The sequence below is a fragment of the Ambystoma mexicanum genome, chromosome 1p (genome assembly GCF_040938575.1).
Source record: "Ambystoma mexicanum isolate Mex_15411 chromosome 1p, UKY_AmexF1_1, whole genome shotgun sequence".
Taxonomy (NCBI): domain Eukaryota; kingdom Metazoa; phylum Chordata; class Amphibia; order Caudata; family Ambystomatidae; genus Ambystoma; species Ambystoma mexicanum.
Window position 1 is genome coordinate 645899762 of NC_090921.1, and position 15631 is coordinate 645915392.

Here is a 15631-nt window from a genome sequence, read left to right on the forward strand (position 1 = left end):
TCGGTGACCTGTTAATTCCGCAGGTGGAATTCGGTCAATCCCCATTCCCATGGAGTCCCATAGGACTCCATGGGAATGGGGAAGTGGAAACACCGGCACCATGCTGTAATGGTGCCGATGTTTCCACGTCCGCCTGCAGACGGGTGGTGTTAAACCCGCCTGCAAGACTGGAGATCAGACGATCCGGAAATAACGGTGGTGGCGGATTTACCACCACCGTTCTTTCCGAACCGGCTGACTCGTAATGAGGCCCAATGATTTTTTTTCATAGGCCTCAACAAGCATGGTGCCTCACTACTACACCAAGGTTCATTTTCTCTCATTCATAGTTGGCAAAAACACCTCGGAAGTTTTGCTATGAATGAAGATAAATCCATAGTTGAAGGCAAGCATCCAATATATTTTCTTGGCTGTATTATTGATGTGTTCACAATGTATGATATGATATGATATGATATGGCATTTATAACACGCCTATACACAAGTGTTTCAAGGAGCGACGCGGCAACGGAGGGGCACAGAGGGAAGACAGAGACAGCAATCCTACTAGGCCAGGTGTCATTCAGATCGCGCAAGTGCAGGGGAAGGGAGAAGAGGAAAAGTGTGGAGTGGGAGGGGGGTGAGGACAGTGCAGTACATGGGGTAATAAAATAAATAACACAATACCAGAAGTAGGGCCAGTGGTGGCAAGTGCAGGGATAAGTGCAGACATCAGGTGTCAAGTGCTGGTGGGGAACTTTAGGGATACAGCAAACAGTCCCCAAGCGCAGGGGTTGCCTGGGCGGCGGTGGAGGTGTGTAAATGGCGTGGGAGGGGACCTGGACACGAGGTCAGAGGGTTGCCTGGTGACCAGTACAGATTCAGCCAGGAGTTCAGCAGGGGGAGGAGGAGAGAAAGCAGAAGCATAGAGGAAGGTTTTGAGGTGCATCCGGACCCAGAGATGGTTCTCCTCATGTTTCAGGGAGGCAGGGAGACTGTTCCAGAGGGATGCCACAGCCGAGGAAAGAGATCTACCACCAACTCGTTGCTTGGAGAAGCAACTGACCCCGAGAGAGTTGGAGGCGGATGAGCGAAGAGCTTGAGAAGGAAGATATTTAGGAAGAGAGAGTTGAAGGTATTGAGGCCCAAGAAGGCATTGTGGACAATGCAGAGGGTTTTAAACTTAATCTTCGCAGCCACTTGGAGCCATTGTAGGGATTTCAGTCCTGGAGAAATACAATCCCTGGGCTTGAGGCCAAGGACAAGTCTTGCAGTCCTGTTCTCGATGAGTTGCAGAGGGTGGAGAGTGGAAGCAGGCAGATTTAGAAAGAGGCTGTTGCAATAGTCCAGCCTACAGAGAACCAGAGCTCTGGAGATAGTGAGCTTCTGGGGGAAGGAGAGGAAGGGAAGAATATCTCTGAGGGGGTGCAGCGGGTAGTGTGACTTCTTAAAGACGTCAGAGTTGTGAGGAGAGAAGGAGTGTGTGGCGTCGAAGATGACCCTGAGGTTTTTAGCCTTGCAGGTGGCAGCCAGAAGAGGGTCAAGAGAGGCCGGCCAGAGAGTGACAGGAAAGGAGGGAGCGTGAGATACAGAGAGGAGGTGGCCAAAGGTAGCCTGAAAATGAGCTGAGTGTCATCCGCGTAGCACTGAAAGTTGGGGCAGAGAGTGGCAATGCAGTGGGCAAGAATGCAGGTATTGGTTGAATAGCCAGGGAGAGAGGCTAGACCCCTAAGGGACACCACAGGTAAAGATAGAGATAGAGAAGAGGAAGGACCCAAGTTGGACCTGAGAGGGTCGATCAGAGAGGAAAGAAGTCAGCCACGCCTGGGGATGACCAGTGATACCAGGTTATCACAGAGACGGTGAGCAGGACGGCGATGTTGACTGTGTTAAAGGAAGTGGAGAGATCAAGTAAGATAAGGACACAGGGGGAGTTGTAATCAAGGTTGGAGAGCAGGTCTTCACGGATGTTCTGGAGAGCAGTTTCCGTGCTTCTGGCAGCTCTAAAGCCAGACTGATGGTCATGGAGACAACCTACAGATTCAGTGTGAAGATTAAGCTGGCAGATGGCCAGTTTTTCCAGGAGTTTGCTCAGGAAGGGAGTGATGGAGATTGGGCGATAGTTGGCTGGGCAGGACGGGTCAGCAGAGGGTTTCTTAAGAAGAGGGTGCACACTGGACTGCTTCAGAGGGGATGGGTAGACTCCAGTGGCGAAGGAGTGGTTGCAGAAGTCAGCCAGAGCAGGAGCCAGGAAGTCAATGTGGTCCTTGATAGTTTTTGAGGAACAGGGATTAACCTTTCTTGATGAGACTTTCATAGATTGGACTTGTCTAGAAACCTCGTCTGGGGAAAACAGGGGAAAGGCAAAGAAGAAGGGAGGAGAGGTGGCTGAAGAAGGGCCAGAGGAAGAGCAGGGAGTAGAGGGGGTACGGGGAGAGGAAGCAGAAGAGGATAGGATGTCATGAGTTTTAGAGATGAAATGGGAAGCCAGAGCCGTGCAGAGGGCCTGGGAAGGGACAGGATAGGTAGAGACTGCAGAAGGATTGGCCAGTTCCTTGCAGATTTTAAAGAGATCGGCCGAGTTGTTAGATGCTGCAGAGACGCAGGCTTGGATGTGAGCTCTCTTCTTGGTACGGACAGAAAGCCAGTATTGCCTTTGGAGCAGGAGGCAGGCCGGTTTGTCAGAGGATGTACCAGAAGCACGCCATTTCCGCTCAGGCACCGTGCACTTGCATTTGAGGGTGACTAGGTCTGAGTCTACCAGGAATTGCACTTGGCTTTGGGCTTCAGGTGGATCCTCGTGACAGGGGCAAACACATCGAGAGTATCCAATATAGCAGAGTGGAGCATGGAAAGGGCTGTGTCAGGGTGTGAGTCAGTGAAAGGGGGAGGGTGGGTTGAGAAAGTGGCGGCGAAAGCCTCAACTGACACACGCTTCATGGGGTGGATAACCGAGAAGGTGGGTGGCAGTGCTGGAATTGGCTTAGCCTGGGGGGAAGAGAGGGTGACCTGGGAGGAACAGAGAAAGTGATCACTCCAGGAGAGAGGAGTGGTGAGAGGGGTAGAAAGGGGAAGGTCTGATGAGATTAGAACATCCAGAGTGTGCCCTGCAGAGTGCATGGACATAGTGTTCATGGAAAGCAGTATCAGTTTGGCTCTTTCCCAACTGTATAATGCAGAAACAACTGCAAAGAATTAGGAAGGATGATGGCAGAACAGATAAAGTTCAATCTTGTATTTGGTTTCCAGATATCTGCTTTTTATTGAAGCCTAGAAGAGTTGCATCCATAACACAGCGGCCACCTCAAATTCATCTAAATAGTTATTCACTCAGTTTTCAATTAAAATAATGTTGGGTCTGAAGAGTCCAGGATACACAGACCATTATGTCCACTAATAGAGAGTGGAAAAGACGAGAGATTTTAACAAGTGTTCCACATTGTGATCTGTGTTTGGATCACTGCCTGATAGCAAAAGTGCTGGGGATGGAACACATCATTGTCCAGGCAGGCCTGTACCTGACGTCTGCGTCGCAGCAGGAAAAGGTAGCCTAGGTAAACAGACAGTCATTGGTAGTACACGAGTAAAGTAATAAACACTTATTTAATAAGGGTTCTATAACAATCCCGAATTTTGTCTGATATCATAACCTTTTGCTATGGTTCCACCAATCGGCGTCTGCCACAGGTTAGGGTGAGGAGAGAAAAAAAAAAGCTTTTGGCTTTAGAGTTCTATGTGCCCATCTGTATCTCTGTAGATAGTTGCTGGATGACTAACATGTCAGCTGTCCTTTCCAATACACACTGGGTAGCCTCAGACTGGCCTATAGGGCAATAGGCTCGTGACCGAACCAAAAACACAAAATGCTAGTGTGGGCCAGTTTTTTGGGTCAAAGTGGGCCCCTTTTTAGCCAATGTGCAGTTAGTAGTTTTGACCAGTGTTGCTGAATAAATATTATTTAAAATGCACAATTTACATCACATATTATTTAAAAACGACCCCTAGGGTACTATTCAAACAGTGTCACTAAAGGAATGAATAGCCATTTGCAACTGTGGGCCACTTTTGCATTGGTCCCCGAGACTGGGGTAGTGGGTGGCAACGGTATTTGTGGTCTTGGGAAAGCACCCAGGAAAGATGAGCTAGTAGACATAATCAACCTAACTGGCCAGGGAGTCTGACAGGCCATGGAACGTTTTCTGGTACAATACCACAGAAATCACAGGCAAAAAGTCCTATCTGGGTATCAGAGCAAAGCTCTGAACTAATAATACCAGCCAGAGTCTCATTGACAACTCTGTAAAACCACACACAATGAAAGGTCAGTTAGCAGATTTAAAAGTATACAGTGCAACTGTCAGCATTAACAAGGTCATAAGAAACAATTGTCTCCATGTAAACATTACATTGCCTGCTTCATGGTACCTTTTCAATCTTTGCCTGTGGGTATACCCTTATAAAAGGACAATGTTTTGATGACAAGACCACTTATAAAACTTACCAGACTGGTTTACTTATCCCTGTGGCAATCTTCTGATTTGACTGTAAGCACATTTTCTATTTGTTTGTTTTACATTTTTTGACAACACCTACAAAAAAAAAAGAGTAATAAGTGGGTATGCTGCATGGCAATAAAAGCTCCTTTACACCCTCATTCTCAGCCATGCAAATAAGAACTATTCTATGTGGTTATCCGTATAGGCATATTGCAGACAGGAGTGCTTCAGGGGGTCTGCATGCAGTGTTCTTGCAAGTCTGCTGAAACACCACACAGATGAGTGATTACTCCATACGAATATCGCATGCAGACATACATTATGTTTCTGATGGCATCTGAATCATTTTGTATGTGAGGCATGTCCAGGCAACGTGTGCGATAGGTGATGGATCAACAAAACATGTCAAAATATATAACAATATGAACCAGTAGATGGAGGATGACAGGTTTATCTCATACAACTTATCCCCAAAAAACAATTTTATTAACCATAGTACAAAAATATATGTATGTATAAATGTGTATACAATTACTAGTCTCTAAACTTTATACTGCAAATTAATTTATCATAGCCTCAAATACACATGTACATTTCTGCTCACACTATCAATTCTTCTGTCACTCATTCACACCCATACTTCTAGTGTTGGCAATAGATCTCTATATTTCTGTGTAACTCAATCTGGTTGTTACACCATGTTCAATACATTTAAATCTTCACAATATTTCAACCCTATCTTCAGTACAAGTGTCAGTAACAGTTTTTTCTAATTATGGACAGTTCATTGAGTCGACATGTGTTTCGGTCATAGATTGGGCACTCGTGTTCAGGCCCTTCTATTTTTCCAGACCTTCCTCAGGACGTTAGGCACAGAGCTTGTTGAATCTTGCCTTATGTGTACTAGGATGAGACGCACCACCTACACAAAAACATACAATAGTCTATAAAAATCCGTCAATCTGCCTTGTAATCCTAATTTCTTTCAAAAACACTATAATTGTGATAATGGCAACTTATTACATAGTTGCAATCACCTCCACTCACCTCCATATAAACTCTAGAAGATAAAAAGGATTCAATCCTTCAATAAAGGTTCTGGAATGTGATATCTTCACTTTGGACCTATTTAATACAGACCAACAGAAAGGTCTGTTATGTTTGTTCGTAAACCTGCTAATGAATTGTTTTAATTTCAATCAGATGTTTTTTACAACCTTCTTTTATATATAAATATAATAGTACCTTCAAAAATTGTTATGGCTGTAGAAAAATAAGTTCATTGCTCGTGATTACACTCTGGGACTGAATACTCCAAATGGTTATGCAACAGCTATGTTTCCTCTCCTGGTCCTCCTAAAAAAGTTAAATGATAGTAGTCTATAGATATATCAGCATCTACATCTGATGTTAAACAATATATTACATGCATAGTTGCACCTCCTATATTTGCAATGGGTCTCCCTAAAACTTACCCATACAGGGTTGACAGTTATGTTCACTTTATGTAGATCATCCCGGTATCCGTTTCTCCAGATTGTCCTGTGTGCCTACTAATAGGGCTAATTGTTTTGATACGGAACTAGAATTGCAGAGATTTTTTAGAAACAACTGCCTTAAAATCTTTTGGGAGATTTATCTCCCCCAACAACAAAGGGAAATAACTAACAGTGCAGGGAGGAATGAAGAAACACCCAATGTGAGTGGATTGAAAGTGAAATCCACCTTTATGCCCCCTCCCCACACCTGTCCGCCAGACATACTGGCTTTTGAAAACAGAGCAACTAAACAAGTCCTGGAGGTGATTCAGAAGAACAAATTACAAACCAGACAATCTCAGTAGAGCGGAGAGAGAGAGTTTAATAAAATGGTGTGATGTGCCCGAAATTACAATAAAACCAACAGATAAAGGGGGTGGGATTGTGATCTTGACAACTACTGACTATGAAAAAGAATGCATGCGCCTATTGGGCGACAGGAACGCATATAAAAAATTAGACAGTGGTCCAACTCCAAGATTACAAGAGATCAACAGTCTGAACAATCATGCTATTTCTGAGGAATGGATTAGCCAAGAAGAAGGTTGTTTCCTCAACAAAACATTGCCTAAGAAGGCACCCTTTTATTTCCTACCCAAAATACATAAACACAATACAAAACCACCTGACAGACCCATTGTGTCTGCCATCGATTCACTCCTGGAACCTTTGTCAATTTACTCTGAAGTGTTTCTGAAACCATTTGTGTTACAGACACCTTCATACGTTCGGGGACTCTACGGATATGATTCATATCATCCAAGACATACACGTTACTAAGGAAGACATATTGGTGACGATGGATGTCGAATCTCTCTATACCACAAATGGAATGTCTTTATGTTCTGGGGGATGTTTTGGACAAGCGTACCCAACCCCTTCAACCTCCAACTGGGTTTGGGCGTGAATGTATCTGCCTTGTAATGATGGAAAATGTTTTCCTATATAAAAATCAACTCTACAAAGAAGAGAAGAGAAGGGAGTGAGCATGGGGGCGACTTTCAGCCCCCAATATTGCCAATGTATATATGGCGACCTTGTGCCTCTTCTCGTTTCCGCTCCTTTCAGCTCCTTGCCCCGCTACACTGGAACTCCCTACCTCTTTCTAGCTGCTCCATCCCCACCTATTCCTCCTTCCACTCCTCCTTGAAAACACTCCTTCATTATCCACTCTGACACCTTTTCCCCCTTTCACCTTTTTCTCTCTCCCTCTAGTACCCCGTCATACTTCTCTTTATCTTCCCCGTCTCTCCTAAGATTTCCTCTCTTCCTACTACTCACTTTACTCCCTACTCTCTCTCCGCTTTCCTTCCTTCCCCACCCCCTCCTCTCCTCTTTCTCCTCATATGAAAATTGATCTACATACTGTTTTTCTGGTTTGATTCATGTATATTATTATTGCTTCTACTGTTCCATGTTTGATGTATTCTTGTTGTTAAATTGTAAAGCGCTTTGGATTAAAGCGCTATATAAAAAAAATAAATACAAATACTTCAAAGGAAAATATATTTTCGGAACTGATCACGCATTGGCCAAACTCCTGTTGGTATGGCGGAGATGAACAAGTTACTTACGAACTGTAACGTTCTTTCGATTGGATGTTTCTCCCAAGTATTCCTGATTTTATGATAATCGTATCCCAGCTATAGCTGCTTCGGATTTTTTTTTTCACCAGGGGGTGCTGTGTTCGAGACCGCAGAGTCGAAGTCCCTCGAGGGCCACCGTCAGGCGTCGACGTAATCTGGTGTATAAAGGGCTCGAGCTGCGCCTGTTACCTCAGTTCTCTTTTTACGGTGTTCATGGTTGCATCAGCTGATCAGGCTTTAAGTCTTCAGGCTCTTAAGGAAGTCAGAGTGCAACTGGCATAAACTGTACGGAGGGGTAGGATGGGAGGGTTGATGAGGAATACATGAGAGGACCATCCAATCGAAAGAATGTTACAGTTGGTAAGTAACTTGTTCTTCGAATGGATTCCCACGTATTCCTCATCTTATGATAGACTCCCATAGCAGTGGTAATTTTGGAGGTGGGAGTACTAGGAATTTTAATTATGGTCTGAATGAAGGACAGCTTTTGCAAATAGTCCTCCTTGGTATGAAGTAGAGTTTAAGCAGTAATGGTTTACAAAAGGTGTGCATTGACGACCAGGTGGCCGCAGCACAAATATCCTGCACCGGGACACCCCTCTGAAGGGCCGTGGAAGTTGCCATGCCTCTGGTTGAATGAGCCCTTAATCCATCTGGAGGCTCTTTCCTAGCTAGTTCATAACATTCAGAGACTGCTAGAATTATCCATCTGGATAGAGTTTGTTTAGATACTGCAAGGCCCAATTTGTGCCCAGTATATCCAAGGAATAGTTGGTCACATTGTCGGAGATTTGCCAATCTGGAAATATAGAAACTGAGAGCCCTTGGATTGGAGAAAGATTTCAAACACTTTCACTGCAGCTGAACAAAACGAACAACCAGATTTGCACAGTACCTTAAAACGGAGAGGGAGCTGTACCTGAGGTGGACATTCCTGACGGTTCCTGAAGCGACTGTCGGACTGACACGAAGTAGGAAGCTGGAGGGTCCTGCGCCACCCAAGGAAGAAGCCAGCAGCAGAGCAAAACAACGAATAAAAGGTGCGCTCCTTAAAACCCAAGCAGGGTCTGACCTTCCTGGCTATCCGGCCCACTGTAGCTCTGTACAGCGAATTTGACCAGAGGAGGGGTCCTGGCTTGTAGTTTGGGCAAACTGGTTGGTCCCACCAGCTCAAGGGAGAGGTTTCCTGGGGGATATTCTCTGTCATCGGATTCTGAAGATTCGGACCTGCAGCAGGGCTTCACCGGGCGGTTCAGTCGTTGTAGGGGTCCCAGAGGAAGAAGTACCTATGGCAAGTGGAAACTTTCACCTACTGGCTGATGAAGCCATGAGAGTCTCAGCTAGTGTTTCTTTAATGTCCCCGGGCTTGTGGGAACAACAGGATTTAGATGTCTATAATTCCATCCCAGATAATAAGGAGCATTATATAGATAGGCCCTCATTACGACCCTGGCGGAAATCGAAAAACGATGGCGGAAATGCAATACCGCCATCGAATAGCGCTCGGTGCGACTATGACCCGTCACCGCAAAGTACGAAGCCATTAGCGACACCGTAGTGAACGCCAACGCTAACTGCACCAAGCACGCGCGCGCGCGCCATGCCAAACCGCAAACACCACCATGGTGCAACGGTACGCCAATTCCGACCCTAGCGGACATGTACCTAACGCCATCAGGCACGGCGTAATGTACCATTCCGCCATGGCGAGAAGTACGGCATCGCGAATCAACCGTAAACGGCCCCACTGAGTGCCTGTACACCGCTCCCTGCCCACAAAGTACAACTCCCCGTAGGTGCAATGAAGCCACAATGCAACCATTGAAATGTACAAGTCACCCATGCATGCCAACGAACAAAAGAAACACAAGAGGGGCCAATGGGAGCTGCAGGGCACAGATGGCACGAATACAGAAGCCATCCCAATGGACATGACCACAGTCCCCCACCAAGAAACGCACGCAAACACAGGCACCTGTGACCAGCAATATTCCGAAAACCACATCATTCAACCAGTCCACCTGGCTGACCGGCATCTGTTACACAAAACCCAATCCCCCGCCCCTGAGCATGACAACATTCAAACTGGCATATTGGCAGCCCCCATCCCTGACCTCACTGGGCTTCGTAGGCAAACGCGCACAGCACAGTACCACGCAACTAAACCCCGAAGCTGGAACCCAATGCAGATCTCCTCACAATACATCGCCCCCCAAATAGGCATATGCCACATCACTTGCAAAGAAAAACGCTACACGGGCCAAATCAGAATAGAAATTTTATGCACATCAAAATCACCAAGCCCATACAGCCATCAGGCCATGAACTCCAAAACACAAATCACCATTGTGGGCTGCTTCCGCAAGAAATGACCAGCCACTACCTGTGTGTCGCCCTGTTCCCCCATGGTACAAAGAGCCACATTCACGTACGAAAAGGCAACATGGAAGCGCACAGAACCGCAGGGCCGTCCCAATGGGGAGGCACTAGTCCAGCTGAAAGGCCGAAATGTTGCTCCGAGCCACCAGTACTGCGTAAGGGCATGTGGCCCATTGGCGATCGTCCCATAAGATCGTAATGCTGCTCCACTGATTAACACGAAGCAGCAGGTGTCGGGAGTAAATTCCATCTGCAGGAGTGGCATACAGATGGCAGTGGCAAAAGGGGAGGAGATACCTGTCAACCAAAAGAAAAGAAAAAGAACAGAATGGCCATCAGAACTACATACCAACAACTCACTTCAATGATCACACGAAATCCACAGCCATATGCATGCTAGCCCACTCCAAAGGAACATCACCACCCCAAAACCACTTGCGACTCATAACCATCTATATCGAGGTGCAAACACCATCACAAACGAGTGTCTGAGGGCGCCTCGAGACAGGGAGGGCTCAACAAGGCCAGATGGACGATGGTCCCACTATGGCAGCCCTGCATCACATAGCGTAGGGGAGGCGGATAGATCCCAAGAAGCCCTGTACATGGCAAACTCTGTATCAAATCACCTGCCCATGCATCCATCCATCATTCCCTCATCCCGGGATCAAAATGCCTGAATAATTACTCACATAACATTAGAAACATCCATTGAGTCTGTGCGTTCTGCAGCCTGCTAAATCCACAGTGCCCCAGCCCGTAATTCCAGTGTTGTGAAGTAACATGTATTTGGGAACGGACGGCCTCATCGCCCACGTAGCTATTGCGCATCCCAAACTATTCATATCAATCATTGCTCCCTCGCCATGGGCCCTGTCTCAAGGACATAGAACAATAGAACGTTACATTTGCAGTCAGACCTGTGGGCATCTCCTCGCCGCTAGCTGGAAACCGAAAGCGCCGCCCTTCGAATTCCTCATTTGCAACATCACGTCGAAAAGGCATCTGTGGCCGTTTGGAATCACTAATTATTCCATCGAGTGCGGCTGTGTGTGAAAATGGCAACTGCCTTCACCCACGAATGGGACGCCCCGCCCGTCGTTGCAACTCGGTACAGTGATGCATGAGGGCCCACCGTTACTCGAGTACTACGTCCCACTGACCCCTCACAAGTCTGTTCGCGACTGCACAGATAGTATGTGAAACAATGGGACCACAGCAGAATGAACATATCAACCAATCTTACACGGCCATCGGGTACAAATACATGATTGCAATAGCAAGATACAATTCCCCGAATTGCAGCGTTGTGCGCGGGACGTGCTCGGCCAAAGGGGAGAGCAGTTTGCACAGGTGGAATCAATCACCACAGGTGGAGGCCATACAGCCTGAAAACACATAAATTGCACAGCCAGTCTCCTCCCACAACCACACCGAAATGCTACCGGCAGGACTCGCGATGTTGGCCCTGGGGGACCTGATAGCACTGCAAGTGCTCCGACTCCAAGAAGTAGACGAACACCAACTACAACCAGCCGCACGGAGGAGACGCAGGAGGAGGAGGAGGCTAAGGCAGGGCCAGCAAGGCCCACCAGCACAGCCACTACCACCACGCAGGCAGCCCGCAATTCCACGCCTCCGAGCACATCCGTTCAACCTCACTGATGAGCAGATCCACACCCTCTACCGTCTGGACCGGGACACCATAGCCGCCATTGTGGACATGACACAGGCTGACCTTGTCAGCATGATAGATAGCCCAACCGCCATCCCACCCCTACTGAAGGTGGTGTCTGTACTCCACTTCCTGGCCACAGGCACCTACCAGCACACAGTCGGACAGTTGCATGGCATTTCTCAGCCACTGTTCTCACGGACACTATTGCAAGTGCTCGATGCCCTCCTGAAGCACGCAGACGACTACATCTCTCTACCACGCTCGGAGCAGGAAATAACCAACACAAAAGTGGGATTCCATGCACTTGCCGGCATACCGGGTTGCATTGGTGCCATCGACTGCACCCATGTTGAATTGGTCGTCCCACATGCCATGGAGGCCCAGTACCGCAACCGAAAACAATTTCATTCCCTGAATGTACAGATGGTGTGTGACTCCAACAGGATCATTACACATTGTTGTGCCCGATTCCCTGGATCAACCCATGATTCTATGGTCTTGAGGAACTCTACAATACCACGCTACATGGAGCGACACGCAGGGAACAGATCCTGGCTACTCGGTGAGTCTCATTACATGCATGATGATGTGGGGTATGTGAATTGTCAATGACCTGCCAGGAAGGGGGGGGGGGGGTGTGCGTACGTATCAATGGCATTCCACATCATACGTTTCTCGTCCACATACAGGTGATGCTGGATATCCACTGAAGAGATGGCTCCTCACACCAGTCCGGAACCCACGGGACCAGCATGAGGAGGACTACAACCATGCCCACTCACGTACCCGTGTAGTCATTGAACAGGCATTCGGCCTACTGAAGACCCGTTTCCGCTGCCTCAGCAGGTCTGGCGGTGCACTCCTGTACCGCCATGAGAAGGTTGCAAAGATGGTGATGGCATGTGTCATGCTCCACAACATGTGCGTACGTAGAAATGTGCCCATGCCCCCTGACGCTGAACTGCAAGCACCTGATGATGGTCATGATGAGGGTGGGGATGTGGCAGCACCTCATGGAGTCTGCGAGGCACCGGAGGCCCGTGACATTCGTCAGCATCTCATTGATGTATGCTTCTAGCACTCACGCCTGGTGGCTGATACATGGACACGGGACTCGTGGCACTGCGTGTGTCTGGGACATGCACAATATGGACTGTACGCCTATGATGGCCTAGTACACAAAGATCAATGTCCACACTTCTCATTGGTTGATCGTGCACTTTTTATGGCATATGTGATATCATGTTGAACACCCTATCGACCCGCCACCCAAGTGAGCCCAACACACCCCCTCCACCCTCCTACCTCCCCCCCGAACACCAGTGTCCAAAGATGCTCATTGTCAGTGGGCTGTCGCTATTGCATGCCCCCTCTGCGGGTATCAGGGGCACCCCTGCCTGTGGAGCGCAGGTTCCTTCCAGATCTACGTTGGGGGCTGCCCTGGACGGAACTTGCAACGGATGATGTGTCTGCCTGCTCACGTCCATGCATGTCCCTAAGGGTTTGCGAGAGCTCAGTGAGCACACGGCGCACTGCGGCAAGTTCGGCACATACGTCTTTGGACGTCGCATGCAGTTCCCCCCTCAGGCTCTCGGTGCTTCTCTCAATTTGTGCCCTTAGCGTCTCTGTACCTCTCTCCATTTCTGCCCTAAGTGTCTCAGTTGATGTTTCTATGTCTGCCTTAGTGCCCCCACATTCATCGGCATGGTCCTTGAGGAGTGTGGCCAGTTGCTGCTGTTGTTCGATCAACTGGTCGAGGGACTGTTGCCTCTGCTGGGCCATGGCCATTTGCGGGGGTGTCACAGAGGGGCTGTTGACCTCATGTTGCCTTGCCACAGGGCTTGTGGGGGATGGCCAGTCGTCGTCTTGTGGGTGCCCCTGCGTGGTATCCTCATGTTGTACGGGATGGGACAGACAGGGGGATTGGGACAGGTCATGGATGGATCTGACTTCGGCATCCCCGTTTTCTGTGTCCGAGCATGCTGCCATCAATGGGGTGTCACCTATGGTGCTGCTGCCACCAGAGGCAGTGCCTTCTGTGGCATCCATTGGGGGGACCTGTGGTGGTGGTGTTGTGGGCATGCTGGCTGCTGGGGTGCCTGTTGATGTTCCCTCCTCTGTGCTGCCACCTGATTTGTGCTGCTGCCGTGTCTTGATGCGTGCAGCTGAGGTGGAGGGTCTCTGGCCGTTGGTCTTGGCCCTCTTTGCAGGTGTGCTGGTAGGGGTGTCCTGTAGCTCGTCGTTTGGATCGGACCCTGTGGTGGAGTAAAGGAGGGCGAGGGTTATTGATGGGTCAGTGGGAATTGGAATGGCATTGTATCACATGCATTGGGGTGGTACCTGAGGGTGATTTGGGTCGGGGTCTTGGAGGTGCTTTGATTTGTGTGTGGAGTGAGGGTGCAGTTGTTTGGCAGCCTGCAGTTAGGGTGTGCCTGCTGCACGTGTAGTGCGTGTATTAGGGGTTTTTAATTATTTATGTATTTATTGTGGGTTTTGACGTGCGCTTTCAGGCCGATGTGTGTGGACGTTCTCCTGGACATGTGTTTCTGTTGCACTATGTGGACGCATGGTACTTCACATGGATGGACTGTGTGGATTTGGCATTGTTTTATCTGGCCCACCTACCTGAATCTTCGGATGTCTGCACTCCTTTCTCCATCCCTCCGACTCCCTCTATGCTCTCCATTCCGATGGTGGAGGCACAGATTTCTTCCCAGGGGGTCAACTTGATGGGTGATTCAGGACCTCCCCCGGTGGCTGTGGCAATGTTGCGGTTGGCAGAGAGTATGCTGCGGACGCGTATCCGCAGGTCGTCCCATCGCTTGCGGCATTGCTGTGGGGTGCGGGGTGCGGTCCCCACCGCACTTACCCGCTGTGCCACCAGAGCCCATATGGCCTTCTTGTTTGCAAGTGCCGTCCTGGTCATTTGCGTGGAGAAGACGACGGCAGCATTCTCCTGGAGGGTCTCTGTTAGCACGGTGAGTTCCTCACGGGAGAAGTGGACCTGCCGCTTGCGGTCGCACGCTTTCTTCGCTACTTTTCCCATTTTTCTTGGTTTCGCTAGGGTGGTTGACGGGTTGGGGTGTGTTTCAGGGTAGTGATTTTAGTGGTTGTGTGGTTTTAGTGTTTTTATAGGTGTACGCCGGGATGTTTCCCGTTCCGGGCCCATGTTTTAACTTCCGTTTCCGTATATTTCCGGGCACCGTACTTTCCGGTAGGCGCACACTGCGGTGACCGCTAAGAGGGGTGGCGGTATTGCACCTAGGGCGCCGTACGGCGGCGGTGTGGGCCGTTTTGGGGTAATTTCCGCCATCGCGGACTTTGCACTTCCGCCGTGGCGTGGTGCTCGTGCCCGATGGGTCGGAATGGGCCGCACTTTGCTCCTTCGTACAATGGCGGAAACGCTATTTACGCTGTGGCGCTCCGGTCAGTCGCTTTCCGCAAGGGTCGTAATGAGGGCCATAGTGTTCTTGTGAATGGTCAGGAAACCCCAGCCATCAGAGACACTGGAGCCAGCATAACTGTGGTGGATGAATCATTTTTCAAGGTGGAGGATGTTGCTAAGGTACCCAAATACCTCACCAGGTTAGCTGGAGTCCCTGTGCAAATGCTTCCCCAGTTACCAGCTCTCCTCCAGTGTAATGATATGACTGTCAAGATACCTGTTAGTGTGCAGAGTGAAGTGCATGGGAGAGTTCTGTTGAGTTATGACCTTAAAACTCTTGGAGTTGTTTCAAGCACCCCCAGGATCCCAGTAAAAGGAAACAGGAGCTCACTAGGTCTGCAAGTAAGAGAACCTTGAGTGGCTCTCCAGAGGAGATGATAGAGGAAACTTTGACTCCCACTCCAGAGGAGTTGCTCACTGCTATTTATAGGAAAACTGAGGCAAAGGGGAAACCCAAGACCTCCAGGAAAAAGTTAGTCAGCACCCCTGTGCTACCAACAAGGACATCCCCAAGATTGTCCAAAGTCACA

The 15631-nt window shown here is 48.7% G+C and overlaps 1 protein-coding gene across 11 annotated transcripts in view; it reads right to left on the reverse strand.

Moving 5' to 3' along the window:
* Positions 1 to 15631, reverse strand: part of MARCHF2 (membrane associated ring-CH-type finger 2) — a 1824254-nt gene that overhangs the window by 1017984 nt on the left and 790639 nt on the right. For all 11 annotated transcript variants that reach the window (XM_069649684.1, XM_069649689.1, XM_069649693.1 and 8 more), the window contains one exon: positions 4481 to 4568. The gene's annotated coding sequence lies outside the window, so the exon portion shown is untranslated. The remainder of the gene's footprint in view (positions 1 to 4480; positions 4569 to 15631) is intronic.